Source organism: Leuciscus leuciscus (genome assembly GCF_965113295.1).
Source record: "Leuciscus leuciscus genome assembly, chromosome: 19".
Classification (NCBI taxonomy): Eukaryota; Metazoa; Chordata; class Actinopteri; order Cypriniformes; family Leuciscidae; genus Leuciscus; species Leuciscus leuciscus.
The window spans coordinates 4346154-4359822 of record NC_138743.1 but is presented as its reverse complement, the minus strand read 5'-3'; the positions used below and the strand labels follow the sequence as shown (position 1 = coordinate 4359822).

General features: G+C 39.9%; 1 protein-coding gene across 1 annotated transcript in view; it reads right to left on the bottom strand.

Annotated features, from left to right (window-relative positions):
* tmem121ab (transmembrane protein 121Ab) overlaps positions 1-13208 on the bottom strand; it is a 63294-nt gene extending 50086 nt beyond the window's left edge. The window contains exon 1 of the mRNA XM_082147306.1: positions 12992-13208. The gene's annotated coding sequence lies outside the window, so the exon portion shown is untranslated. The remainder of the gene's footprint in view (positions 1-12991) is intronic.
* Between the last annotated feature and the right edge of the window lie 461 nt (positions 13209-13669).

Below are 13669 nucleotides of genomic sequence, written 5' to 3'. Positions count from 1 at the left end.
GTTGTGAGAGTGTTGTGAGAGTGTTGTGGGTGGTTGCGAGAGTGTTGTGAGTGGTTGTGAGAGTGTTGTGGGTGGTTGTGAGAGTGTTGTGGGTGGTTGTGAGAGTGTTGTGAGAGTGTTGTGGGTGGTTGCGAGAGTGTTGTGGGTGGTTGTGGGTGGTTGTGAGAGTGTTGTGGGTGGTTGTTAGGGTGTTGTGGGTGGATGTTAGGGTGTTGTGGGTGGTTGTGAGAGTGTTGTGGTTGTTAGGGTGTTGTGGGTGGATGTTAGGGTGTTGTAGGTGGTTGTGAGAGTGTTGTGGTTGTTAGGGTGTTGTGAGAGTGTTGTGGGTGGTTGTTAGAGTGTTGTGGGTGGTTGTGAGAGTGTTGTGGGTGGTTGTGGGTGGTTGTGAGAGTGTTGTGGGTGGTTGTTAGAGTGTTGTGGGTGGTTGTGAGAGTGTTGTGAGAGTGTTGTGGCTGGTTGTGAGAGTGTTGTGGGTGGTTGTGAGAGTGTTGTGGGTGGTTGTGGGTGGTTGTGAGAGTGTTGTGGGTGGTTGTGAGAGTGTTGTGGGTGGTTGTGAGAGTGTTGTGGGTGGATGTTAGGGTGTTGTAGGTGGTTGTGAGAGTGTTGTGGTTGTTAGGGTGTTGTGGGTGGTCTCTACAGTCTCTATGACCTGGGCCCGTCATTCAATGTAATGGTGTACAAACATCATGGCTAAGGATTTGTGTTTATCACGTTACTTGATCAGAAGTTACTTGTGAGATTCGATGTTTAATTGTAATTGTAAGGGTTGATAGAAAGTCTGTCTGTCTGTCTGTCTGTCTATCTGTCTATCTGTCTGTCTGTCTGTCTGTCTGTCTGTCTGTGTCTGTCTGTGTCTTTTCTCTGTAAGGCCAACATTCAAAGTGTGTATATACTTTTCTAGTTAATTAGACCTTGCTATTTAAATTAGAGCTAAAAATGTTGGCTACCTATGAATTTTATTAATTCAAATTCATTTCTGAATGGCGCACAACCCTATACTACTGGTATAAAATATTTAGATCTACATGTAAATGTATACTTTTTTGCAAAGATGCAGTGTAAATAGTCACTTAATAAATGCTTGTTTATAAAGTTACTTTCAGTTCTTCTGGAGTTAACCTAAGGTTAAATGCAATGCAAAAGGACATGCACAGCATTGTGTTTGCAGATGTCCAGTACGCGCTAACACAACTTTACCAGAGTATTGAGAGGAAGACGATGAATCTAATTGAGCGGCTCCGGCCATCTTTATGCACGAGTCCAGCTGTCTTGACCTGGAAAAGCCTCTCGAGTGTAACTGGGGAACCGGGTTTATTGCAGGTGCAGGATTGCAGCAGTTATCATGCTCTTCCAGCAGGGCTGCTTCTAATCTTTAGATGCACGTAAGCAGATTTGGGTCGCCGTAGAACCATCTCACAGCACAGACTGAAACCCTCTGATAGCAGGTGCCATCATCTCTGTGGGGTTCTGCTTTCCTCAGTTTGTGCCTGTAGATGAGCCACTGGCCCTGGAGGACGTCCTGTGATGACATGCTGATCTGCACGCTCTACTAACTCTGCTCTCACCTGAATAAGAGCTTTAGCTTAAGAGAAAGTCAAAGAATCTTAGATTCTCCTGACGGGAATGCCTGATTCTGAATGATTTATATTGCGCTTTTAACAATACGCACTAGGGATGGGCATGATTAATCGACGATCGATAATTGATCGTTAAGAATTTCGTCGATCATGTTTATTTGTTATCGATTAAACTAATGCAGGTTGCGTTGCGTAGTGTGAGTCTTGAAGCAATGGAATTAATTTTAGCGCGGAGGTACCTGTGCATCCCGGCAACGTCAGTCCCCTCAGAGCGGGTGTTTTCGGCGGCTGGACTGGCTGTCATCAGGTTGCGGTCGCGTCTGATCCCAGATCATGTCAACATGCTTATCTTTCTCAACAGAAATCAGTAGACTGGTGCAGAAGTTCTATGGGAACTTCATGCGTTTTCTCAGATCGGATAGCTATCTGATTTATCAAAACGATTCCATTTACACCTGGTCACATAAATGTGTTTTTGCAAAACGGATATAAATCCGATCTTGAATTCCCGCGCTATATGCAGATTTAAATTGTTGCACGTCATCGAAAGCAACTGATATGAGCTGCATTTTATTGATCATCAGCGAAAATTTCTAAATCAAAGACCGCAACAAGATATTGCTGCAACAGCCCTGGTAAGATCATTTCGGTTCTTTACTTTTAATGAAGATGATTGTGTGTTGATGAATGACTTTGACTTTGATTTGCGATAGTTTGCACGTTGGCTTGATGAATCGATGCTCATCTGTGGTGATGCGTGTTGAAGTAGCGTCGTCATATCTGGATATAACATGACATATAGCCTATAACACGCTCTCACACGTTTATTTCTTATCATTTTTGGGATAAGTCAAATTTACATATGTGGTTTCAACAACCAGATGCATTTACTCTTGTCCAGTTTCGTCTGGAATGCGTCTCAGATCTCCTCCTGAAGTGGTTTGAGCGATCGGATTTAAATCCGTCTCGAATGCGATTCGGAGGGCATTTAGATTTGGTCTTTTCACGAGCGGATAGCTATCCGATCACAGAAAACGGATGAAGTGGCCATGGGTCTCTGTTTAAGAACGCCGGCTCGCAGCTGCAGGTTCCGCTGGTTTAGAGCACCGCAGGAATCTTCAAGTCTACCGAACGTCCAGTTTCACTGCCACAAGTTGATCTTGTAATAAAGATCTCATCGAGGACAAACAAACTGTATTTTTGTATTTTCATTGCATTTTAATTTATAAAAAGTTAAAGAAATAATGAATTTCAATATAAAAATATTAATGATTAATCGATAGTCGATCGTTAATTCTCCCGACGATCGACTAAGAAAATTTAATCGAATGCCCATCCCTAATACGCACGGCTGCTTCACAGAAAATCATGATGTTAATGTTCATAATATCTTAAAATCTTCATTCCTATAGTCATATTTATCAGTACCATGTGTCCGGCCAATCATGACATCATATGATCAGATATTTTCATTGTACAACTGTGATTTTCAGTCCTTTTCTCAAGTAAATAATTTCCTACATATGATATTCATTTCATCACATGTTTGTTAGACTTTGAGAATGAATGCAAACAACTTTTTGTTAAGCTACCTCTTAATTTAGGGACCCATGAAATCAGTTTTATTTAATCCCAAAATCTGTTACTAAAATTAATATTGAGGATTTTATTTGTTCCTGATAAATATCGACCAGCCCTGCATACATTTCAGCGGTAGTTTCATGTCTGCCATTGTCTAATTGTAGTTGAAAATATGTCCTATTATTAATTTATTTGTGAAGTAGACTTACTATAAGTGGCATATTCGCTTTGTAATTGGTTCCAGCTCTCCCTGTTGTGGTTTATTTTGCTTTAATGACCAGCTGTATGTTTTAATTTTCTCATAAAGCTCATCTGACTCTAAATTCATATTGTGAAATACTCAATATGACCACACATTCATTCACTGCATTGCGTGTCAACCATAAACAGATACAGTAAAACTAATGAACTATATCACTTGGCAGAAGATGTGTTTATTGGGATCATTAATCATTTTAATTCATTGAACACTGGCATCATTTATCATATTGCTGTTGCAATATGTCTAAGAATGTAATGTCTCACAGTCTCATGGCTTGATTTGACTGAGTAACTTGCGGTATTTTCCAGTGTAGCATTGATATATTGTGATGATTATTCTCTGAATGCTATGCCTTCTATGTTGTGGCATGTTTCTATGTTTAATGACATGCATCATTGTTAGTGCTTGTAAATGTCATCAAACAGGGTCAGAGTTTCAATTTTGAATTGAGTTTGGTGTGATGCTGAAGCTTGATGCTCCCTGATTGAACAAATACCACTGCATCGTTTCAGTAAGCAAATGCAAAACCGAGGAATCACTGTGCTGTTTAGATCTGTTCTATCAATACCGACTCATGGTCAGCCTGGTTTCCACACTGATGGTCTACGGGAAGTGTATTTCCAGCTTGTTTGAGCAGGATAATCAAAAGAGCCCGTTCCATTAGCGTCCTCGCGCTGGACTCACCCCAGGCAGTGACAAGCACGAGGATGTTGCCAGATTGGAATCCATTATGATCCGTTCTGCTCATGTCTCCACATTAGCCAGCAACTAATTCCACTGCAGCTTCTGTAAGCCACTGGTTTTGTTTCAGGAGCGTGAGAGGTGCAAAAAATGGGAGATGGGAGTGGAAAGTTCAAATTAAAGAACATTTCAATTTTGTTAATTTCCATAATGACCAGCGCAATCTATCAAGACTAAAGCAAATTAGCGTTTGATTTAAGACGTGCTTTTTGGGCGGTAAATAATGGCGCAAATACCAGTAAATTGACAAGCGCAAACCTTAGTAAATCACCTTGCATGATTCATTTTAATACTCTCTTCCTATAAATACTGCATCTGAAAGGGAAACTCCTACAAATGCATATGCAATAAGCTCAGCCGCAAAAATATCCTTAATTTTTCAATCCTGACGCTCGTTTTTTTAACACCAAAAGAGGGTTTGCGCTGGCACAAGCTGTTAGTAAATCTGGCCCCAAGTGGGAAACGAGCACGGTACTAGAATTATTTAAAGGAAATAATCTAAATCAAACTTTCAAATAATCTAACAAACAAAATCAAACATTTAAGTTCATTAATATTACACTGAACGGCATTGACCCAACAATATTCAAAATGATTAACATGACGTGACATTTAATTTTTTATGTATTGTACTTGCTTTATTTCTTTGTCTGCTGATTTGTTAAGATGTGTGTGGAATGGATCCTGTTGTTTTCTTTTTAAAAACACCACAGGTTATGGTGTGTGTTCCTGTGCTGCCAATAATTCACAGCACAAAACACACTGTGTGCACCTATCATGTTATTTGAAAGGTTCCTAATTTTATCTCAGCGGTCTCCTAAAACCTTTTATTTTCTCATAATAAACACTGCACATCATCTTGTTTCTCAGAGTCTGAAAACGGTTTGTTCAAAGATTGGCCCAGTCTGTTGTGATTGGTCGACAGTGATGTGAATGATGGCTTCTGTTTCTCCATAGAAATTCCAGCCCGAGTCCTCATCCTTTTTACCCTGAAATCCAGAGTTCTCGCGAGAGCACAAGTTGAATTTGCTCAGCGAGTTTACTCTGGCGTCGAGTAATGATGCTCATTAAATATGCCCTTGTATCCGAGCTGCACCAATCACATTGGGTTATCTGTAGGGATGTCCCGATACCACTTTTTCACTTCCGATACCGATACCGATGCCGCAGCTTTGGCTATTTGCCGATACCGATATCAATCCGATATTTTTATTTTATTCTTGAACTAATACTACTAATATATGGAAAATATATGGAAGCACTTTGCACATTTAGCCACATAAAAACATCTCACTCAAATGGAGAACAAATACTTCTCCATATAGTCCACAACAACAGTTGATAATGAAAGACTGCCACCCTTTATTCAAAAGACCTTGAGATATGTTTGGTAACCTGAATGAATTTAAAATTAATTTGCTATATTTCAGATCAATATATTTGTTTCCTTAAAATTTTTATTAACTTTAACTTTATTCTCATCTGAATTATAAATAATTTATTTCTGTATAAAATAATACTACCATTAAAAACATGATTTGATTTTCTGTTTTATTCAATGTAGAATGTGTAAATTAAAAATAAACAGATTAGTGCTGTTTTAGGACAAGAAATGAAAACCAATGCAATATGATGAATGTCCAAAAGATCAGATCATTTTTGCTTTTAAACTGTGTGTGTGTGTGTGTGTGTGTGTGTGTGTGTGTGTGTGTGTGTGTGTGTGTGTGTGATTTTGGGTGACAGTCAGTTTGACAAGAGTTTACAGTTTGACAAAAGCACAATGTTGTGTTTTACACAAATATAAGTAGGCTAAACACTTTTTGCAGTTTTAATGATGTCCTGTATGAAAATGACGGAGTATGTTTTTATGTTTCCACTGTTCGATCGCGCCCGTGCCTCTCTCTCTCTGACACACACACACACACACACACACACACACACACACACACACACACACACACACACACACACACACACACACACACACACACACACAAGCATTGCAATCTTGACATCGCAGCCTGTTCATTTTGCTGCGTTCACACCAAACGCGAATAGAACGTCAAATTCGTGTCTATCGCGTCTAGTTCGATGCTTGAACAGTTTGAATCCATTCGCGCGTCCAAAGCGAATAGGACGCGCCGCGCGCGCATAATGATAAAGTGAACGTTTGAAGCGATATATAGACGCGCGTTCAGAGCTAAGGCGGGGCTACAGATTAGGTGTCCCTATAAGAACCCGCATATGCGCGTATCTAACAGTTAGTTCCGTATTACATTAATTAATGTGCACGCGAGTTTTATTTATTTTTATACCGTGTATTCTCTGTGTAAATCCATGCACCGAACGTATGTTCAGTACGAATACGTACCGTTCCACCCCTAATGGGTATCGGATCATAGGTATCGGATAATTTTTTTTTCTCCCCTCCGATATCCGATCTAGCGTTTTGGGCCAGTATCGGCACGATACCGATGCCGTGGATCGGATCGGGACATCCCTAGTTATCTGATATAGGCGGGCCAGAGGCGAGCTAAAGATGACGACAGCGCTGTGATGTCGAAGTCATTAGTAAACATTGCAAGATGGCTATGGATGAACACCAGTTGTTTGAAACGGCTTTGGCCGCTACAATGAACGAGTTAGACTTGGCTTTTTATCTAAAAGAGTAACAGTAGACGGCGCTCGAATCCTTCCTTTGCAAGAAGGGCGTTTTTGCTGTTTTGCCGACCGGATACGGCGAGAGTCTAATCTTTAGTCGATGTCAGACCATTAATCTTTCAGATTTAGTTCTGGATTTCCAGGCTACAACCTTTTAAAGTGCAAGCAAAGTGGATTGGCAGCACTGAAAACAGCATCTTCTTGAGTCTCGACATGTCGACACACGAAACCAAACTCCTCCAGTCTCAGCTACAACTGCAGCGTTTGAGGGGCGGGGCAAAGCAGACACTGTGAGGGGCAGCCAATCAAGATCACAGGCTGCCATTATGCAAATATGTAACAGGAAGCGAGACTGGAATTACTGACGACTCGTTTCAGCAGTTCAGAATCGATTCTTTATTTTAGGAGACATTAAATGTATTGGTCATGCACTTTGATTATTAAAACTTTGCAGACCCTTTACATTCACATACAGCCCTATTTCACATTGCATGAAAGGTGATATTCGAAAAAGCGTAATTGGGCACTTTAAACCTGTGTTTACCTTGTGTGTTTTTGCTCAGGATGATGACATGTGTCAGTCTGTGCATGTTGACATCTATGAAATTTGACCAGAGTTTGATTGGACTCATGGCGTACCAACTAATATATGTGACCCTGGACCTGGTCACATGGGTCAAATTTTTTAAAATTGAGATTTATACATCACCTGCAAGCTGAATAAATAAGCTTTTATATTTGTATGGTTTGTTAGGATAGGACAATCTTTGGCCGAGATACAACTATTTGAAAATCTGGAATCTGAGGGTGCAAAAAAATCGAAACATTGAGAAAATCTCCTTTAAAGTTGTTCATTTATGTTCATGATTGTGCTGCATTCACTCACAAAAATAAATGTTTTATATATTTACAGTAGGAAATTTACATAATATCTTCATGGAACATGATCTTTAATATCCTAATGATTTTTGGCATAAAAGAAAAATCGATAATTTTGACCCATACAATGTATTGTTGGCTATTGCCACAAATATACCTGTGCGACATGTGACTGGTTTTGTGATCCAGGGTCACATATATGCTTTTCTTCCTTTTAAAAGTTGGTAAGACTTATTTTACTATTCTAACTATGGTTATGGTTTTCCCCCTGCTGTCCGCCACTGAAATGGGTCACAACCCTCCTGTGACCGCTATATTGTGACCCATTTTTGGTCCACGGCTGTAAAACAGCACTAGGGATGATATCTGTCCGGTACCATCAGATAGAAGGAGCTTCTCTGTGGCCTCATGTATCTTTGGGCTTTTGCTCACTTTTTGAGCTAGATGCATTAGCAGCACGATGTGAATATGTTGCATTAACAGCAATGTCGTTTCTAACTGGACTGTCTGTTTGTATTTTGTCAGTATTTGTGGTCACAACCTGTGCCTTTCGAATCTTTGTGCAACATCAATCATTTTTGATTTCTTAGCCTATTATATTAGAGATGAATTCATTGCCATTCAAGCAGTATTATCACAGGGTGTCATATCTGAACATACAAAAACCTTTTCCTCTGAGAGCGGCTTATAAACAAACACATAATAGAGCGATTCAATTACTGGCCTCTAGATAAACCACCAGTGGGACTCGCCAGTGTCAATAAAGCTGATAAAAGAGATTCTGAATGTATCTGTCACACACTTCAGACCGAAACCTATTTAAACTAAGCTGCAAGAAAATCATCTATTCTGGCTTGGAACCAGTTCATTCATGTGGCAATTTGTAGAGTTTATTTCCTTTCAATTTGGGGGAGTTGGAAAAGGCTAAATTCATCCTCAGGGAAAAATTGCATTGGTTTTTATGTGCAAAACAGTCGCCTCATTATTACACTATCCCAGATAAATTTAAAATTATGATTTTTGTAATATTTCCAAAACAAAGCAACGATCTTGCAAGATCTGTTTATTCAACTTCCAATTATTATTTTTTTTATTATTTTTTTTTTACATTTCAGTGCCAGTGGAAAATTAGAAAAGCTGATTTTAGTAAAATAAAATAAAATAATTATTACGGCAGTAGGGCAAGTCATTGGAGGCAGGCTGAGATGATAGACCAACTAAACTTACTTGGATTCAAGTCAGTATCTCATAATGGGATGTGTGATGGACACCATATGCTTGTGAGCCACGATTTAATTCCTGCTCCAAAAATATATGGACGGCCCCTTCTGAATTATAGGTTTGATTATTCTTCTAATTTCTGTGAGGACAAATCATAAAGGGTTAAGACAACTGATTAATGTTTATATGTGAATTAAAGCCTAAATTCAATCTGTTCATCATATAAAGCGATCGAGTCTCTTCAGAAAATTTGGACTATATCACTCAATTCATATGGATTAGTTTTACAATTTCTTTATGAACTTTTTGAAGCGTCAGAGTGGTAGTTGCGTAGGCTGTCAATGGAGGGACAGAAAACTCTCAGATTTCATTATAAAGATCTTCATTTGTGTTCCTGAAGATGAATTAAGTCGTACGGGTTTGGAACGACATGAGGGAGAGTAAGCAGTGACAGAGATTTCATTTTTGTGTGAACTAACCCGTAATACTACACCATTCAATGACATGCTAGAGAATTGTGTGCATTCAACCATTTTTCGAGGGTCTTTTTCTGTTCCGGCGCGACAGTGACCCAAAGTGAGGTCTATATGAAAATGATTTACTGACTCCGGTGTCGGAGTAAACCTTTGGGATGAATTGGAGCCGTCTAAATTAGAGGTCGACCGATTAATCGGTCGGACGATTAATCGGCCGATTTTTTGCATTTTTTAACATAATCGGCATCGGCCAATATTCAGTATATCAAGCCGATTATTAGGCGGGCGCATCTGTGGGCAGCCTTGTGTTGTTGTTGTTGTGGAACACGTGTTCGACGCACGCTGCCCTAGAGTCATTCTCCAGCAGAGTGAGCAGACCTCATCCAGTGCCTAAAGAAGGAGCTAAGTTCCTTGGAGAAAACTCATTTATATTTAATTAAAACCTTTTGATATGTTACTTACTACCAACTTCGAGAAAAAATATGAATAGGCGACATGACGTTAGGCTACTTTGGATATTGATAGCGTAGTTGAGGTTGCATTAGCACAGCAGAAGGGTTGCTATCATGTCACAATAAGTAAGCAAGAATTTTGCAGTTACAGACAGAGAACCTGATACTTTTATTTGTTCTGTTTTGTGTGTCTTATATTTGAGAGGGTTGTCACTCAATGCAGAGAAATAATAAAAAAGTGGCCATTGGTTAGTGAAGGGCTGGCTTTGCTAGCGTCGTCGCTAGGGTTGGGTAGCACTAGCTACAGACAGACCCGGTGCTAATACGGCACTGGTGCCTTAACGACCGTTATTTACCGGACCGAATATCAATGCGGATTTCTGTGCTTCATTTCAATGCTACTGTTATGCCTGTGCTTCTCTTGGATGCTCTGAAAACGGACGTTAGAAACATGACGCTAGTCAGCTGTTAACTTTAGCATACTAGTAGCTGGATTAAACACGGTTAAAATGCTGGCCAAACAGTGTAATGTGTGACTGTATTTCACTGTAGACTAGGGGTGGAACGAACGGTACATGTATTCGTATTGGACCGAAACGGTACGGGCGTCACGGTTCGGTGTATACATTTACACGGAGAATACATTGTATAAAAATAAATAAAACTCGCGTGCAAATTAATTCATGTAATGCGGAACTACTGTTAGATACGCGGGTTCTTTGGGGACACCTAATCTGTAGCCCCGCTTTAGCTCTGAAGCAGGCTGCGATCATAGACTGTAAAAAATAGGCTGCGATGTAAAGATTGCATTGCTGGAGTATGGTGTGTGTGGGAGAGAGAGAGGGAGAGAGGGGCGCGGGTGCGGGCGCGATCGAAAAGTCGCGTGTGTTTAAAGTCGCAAAGTGTTTACTTATATTTGTTTGTGTGTGTGTGTGAGAGAGAGAGAGGCGCGGATGCGATCGAACAGTGGAAACATAAAAACATACTCCGTCATTTTGTTTATAAAAGACATCATTCAAACTGCAAAGTGTTTAAGTTACTGTTAATTAAAATTTTAAGGAAAACAAATATATTAATCTGAAATGTAGCAAATACATTTTCAATTCATTCAGGTACAATTACCAAACATATCTCAAGGTCACAACAAGTGCAGATTGGTCAAGTGTTCAATAAATGTTTTTGTTGAGAAATCTTGTCGATCTTAAGTAATTATTTGTGTTATATTTTATCTTTCAAATAGAGGTTAAAAACAAGCACATAATCGGCCAAATATCGGCCAAAATAAATCGGCAGCTTTAATCGGCCATCGGCCGACCCGGATTTCAAAACATCGGCATCGGCATCGGCCTGAAAAAAACCATATCGGTCGACCTCTAGTCTAAATATCACGAGCAATATTTTCGAATAAAGCAGCATTTCCATCCTATGTGTATTGAGGGAACAAAATCCTCACTTCTGAGAAACTGATGGACAAAATAAAAATGGAAATGAAAGCTGCGTCCACTGGGGAAGTCATTGTGACTCCTTTACTAAATATAATAAATTACTTCAAATTGCTTTAGAAATATTTAGAGGAAAACAAATCAGCCTATCCTTTAGGGTTATTGTAAAAATTTCATTATTGAGTTCTTATGCATATGCATAATCACTGAACGTTTACACTGAACATCTCAGCTTTCTTTAATCTTACTATACATTTTTATTCAATAAGACGCACATAAGCTATGATGAAAACACCTAATTTTCAAATTTTCATGAAAATATATGGATTGAATCTCAGCTATTGATGCTATTGTGTCTAAATGGAAGCAAATTCCTACAATACGTTTCAACATTCCCAGAAGAGAAGGATTAATGTGTTTGAAAGTAAATGTTCAACAAGACACAAGAGCACCAGTGAGATCAGACTGTTGTTGAGGGATTACAGGCTCGCTGTTCCCGTTCATCCCGAAGGAGTTCAATGTGTCTTCAGGTCTGGGTTTGTGCAGGTCAGTCAAGTTCATCCCCACCAGAGTCAGGAAAGCAAAGAGAAAACAATCCTCCCAAAACTATTCCAATGAAATTGGAAGCAAATAACATCACAGCATGGTTAAGCATCAAGATCTGATCTCACTGGAATTGCTGAAATAGCCAAACCTTTTAATAAAAGAAGAGAGTTCACATACTTTTGGTCGTATAGTGTGTGTTTTAGACACCGAAAACTCCTCTCCAGTCAACATGCTCATTATAAACGCCGGCTGAAATAAACTAGTGAAGGTCTCTGTATCTCGTACTCCTTTGGAGAAACAAGACCCGTCACAGATTGTATTCAGAGGCAACTTTGTAGCACTCACAAGACGGGTTGGGGAACAGGGTCATTCCCAAGAGAACCACCGGCTCAGTGGTTTCCACAGCACTGAGGATTCATAAATCAAAAGTTGAGCTGCGTAATATCATAAAGCACCCGGAGAGCCTTTCGAGGCCGCTGCGTATGTGTGTGTAATATACTTAAGAAGCCGGAAGCAACAAACTACTGCAGCGTCTACAGACAGAAATGAACACACACCACAAAACACGAGTAAAACCAGCCGTCTGTCATCTGGTTCTGATGGGTCTCGGACAGCAGGGGAAAGTAGTTGCAAGTGCAAGCAATAAAATGCATCTAATCGTGCACAATCAGAACAGTTACGAAGGAAATAAATGCATTATCTTTTGTCATTGGCCAATTGAACTCTACACTCTGAAAAATGCTGGGTTGTTTCAACCCATGTTTTGGTCAAATATGGTTTTAAAAAATGTACCAATGCTTGGGTTTGTTCATATTTGACTCAAACATAGGCTGAAACAACCCAGCGTTTTTTAGTGTATGATATTTTGGTGCAAATTCATCTGTCACTTGTGTGTATTGATGCTTTTTTTTGGTTCAGTGTGTATTTTGGCTACTTGTGCATGTACAAAATCAACATTTTCGCATGTTTAAGAAAATGTGTAGTTCTTTCAGTGTGATGTGCAATGAAACAAAACCAGTTGAGAGCCACTGTCGTATAGTCTTACTTTTAGTTTAGTTCTGTGATATCAGTTAAAAGTGCTGTTTTGTGTCCTGTGAAATGATTTGATGAACAGGTCGAGGACACAGATGAGTGCTGTCATTGGTCGCCTCACCTCAGAGCTCGGTCGCTGTCCGTGGAGCTGAACGGACTGAAGGATGCTTTAATCCAGCAGGAGAACAAACCTGTCCGGCGTCTGATTCCATGAGGCTTCACTGTATTAAAATCCAACTCATGTAGTGACACAGAGAACACTGAAGCTTTGCACGAGGAAAAGACTCAGAAAACAAACGTTTGCAAATAGAAAAAGCCTGCTTGGATCCCAGCGTGTCTCACAGCTGCGCTCGGATGAAATCACGATGCAATTCACCTCATTCCCGAATGCTTGTGCGTGCGCTCTCTCTCTCTCTCTCTCTCTCTCTCTCTCTCTCTCTCTCTCTCTCTCTCTCTCTCTCTCTCTTTCTCTCTCTCACTCACTCACTCTCTCACACACACACTTGCGTGCTCACACATACACACACTTTTTTTCTGTCCCTCCCCACATCTCTCTCTCTCTCTCTCTCTCTCTCTCTCACACTCACTCACTCACTCACTCTCTCACACACACACTTGCGTGCTCACACATACACACTTTTTTTCTGTCCCTCCCCACATCTCTCTCTCTCTCTCTCTCTCTCTCTCTCTCTCTATTTCAATTCAATTTAGTGTTATATAGCGGAACATTTGAATAGCTAAAAAAGTAGCGCAAAATATTTTAAATAAAATAGTACAAATTGGATTAAACAAGGTGTAT